The following is a 1,917-nucleotide window of genomic DNA, read 5'->3' as shown; positions in this document are numbered from 1 at the left end:
AAGATGGTGTAGGATCTTTTTTTCAAGAAATAATTTTGATTTAAAAATATTATTTTCCATCTAGTCTTATTAAGACGTTAAGCATTTTCTCTTATTGAAGATCCTTAACTTGATCGGTATTGTGTAGATATTCTGCCTTCATGGTTTGGAGGTCTGATCTACTCTCGGTCAGGTACAATCTATGATAATATAGCAGATAATTTAAAAAAATTTTTAATAATTACTGGTAGCATCAACACCTAACTAAAAATTAGCGTTATGTTCTGGAATTAAGAGTTCTTATTCTCATCCCTCTAATAGCTTCATTGGAAAAGCACCTGTCCGGAAATCTGAAGTTTTGTGGTTCCATTCCCAATGGAGTGAAAATGGAGTAGGATCTTTTTTTCAAGAATTAATTTTAAAAATACTATTTTCCATCTAGTCTTATTAAAACGTTAGGCATTTTTTGTTATTGAAGATTCTTAACTTCATCGATATTGTGTAGATTTTCTGCCTTCATGGTTTGGAGGGTTGATCTACTGTCGGTTAGGTAAATTCTCTGATGATATAGCAGATAAATTAAAATTTTTTTAAATAATTACTTGTAGCATCAACACCTAACTAAAAATTTGCTTTATGTTCTTGAATTAAGAGTTCTTATTCTCATCTCTCTAATAGCTTCATTGGAAAAGCACCTGTCCGGAAATCAGAAGTTTTGTGTTTCGATTCCGAATGGAGTGAAGATGGAGTAGGATCTTCTTTCAAGAAATAATTTTAATTTAAAAATATTATTTTCCATCTAGTCTTATTGCGACGTTAAGCATTTTCTGTTATTGAAGATTCTTAACTTGATCGGTATTGTGTATATTTTCTGCCTTCATGGTTTGGAGGTCTGATCTACTCTCGGTCAGGTACAATCTATGATAATATAGCAGATAATTTAAAAAAATTTTTAATAATTACTTGTAGCATCAACACCTAACCAAAAATTAGCGTTATGTTCTTGAATTAAGAGTTCTTATTCTCATCCCTCTAATAGCTTCATTGGAAAAGCACCTGTCCGGAAATCTGAAGTTTTGTGGTTCGATTCCCAATGGAGTGAAAATAGAGTAGGATCTTTTTTTCAAGAATTAATTTTAAAAATACTATTTTCCATCTAGTCTTCTTACAACGTTAGGCATTTTTTGTTATTGAAAATTCTTAACTTCATCGATATTGTGTAGATTTTCTGCCTTCATGGTTTGGACGGTTGATCTACTGTCGGTTAGGTAAATTCTCTGATGATATAGCAGATAAATTAAAAAATTTAAAAATAATTACTTGTACCATCAACACCTAACTAAAAGTTAGCGTTATGTTTTTGAATGAAGACTTCTTATTCTGATCCCACTAACAGCTTCAATGAAAAAGCACCTGAACGGAAGTCAGAAGTTTTGTGGTTCGATTCCTAGTGGAGTGAAGATGGAGTGGGATCTTTTTTTCAAGAAATAATTTTAATTTAAAAATATTATTTTTCATCTATCCTTATTAAGACGTTAAGCATTTTCTGTTATTGAAGATTCTTAACTTGATCGGTATTGTGTAGATTTTCTGCCTTCATAGCTTGGAGGGTTGACCTACTCTCGGTAAGGTACAATCTCTGATGATATAGCAGATAAATTAAAAAAATTTCAAATAGTTACTGGTACCATCAACACCTAGCAAAAAATTTGCGTTATGTTCTTGAATTAATAGTTCTTATTCTGATCCCGCTAATAGCTTCATTGGAAAAGCATCTGACCGGAAGTCAGAAGTTTTGTGGTTCGATTCCCAATGGAGTGAAGATGGTGTAGGATATTTTTTTCAAGAAATAATTTTGATTTAATAACATTATTTTCCATCTAGTCTTATTAAGACGTTAAGCACTTTCTTTTATTGAAGATTCTGAACTTGATCGGT

The sequence above is a fragment of the Belonocnema kinseyi genome, chromosome 10 (genome assembly GCF_010883055.1).
Source record: "Belonocnema kinseyi isolate 2016_QV_RU_SX_M_011 chromosome 10, B_treatae_v1, whole genome shotgun sequence".
NCBI classification, from domain to species: Eukaryota; Metazoa; Arthropoda; class Insecta; order Hymenoptera; family Cynipidae; genus Belonocnema; species Belonocnema kinseyi.
The sequence above is the reverse complement of the archived record's forward strand: the minus strand, read 5'-3'. Positions refer to the sequence as shown.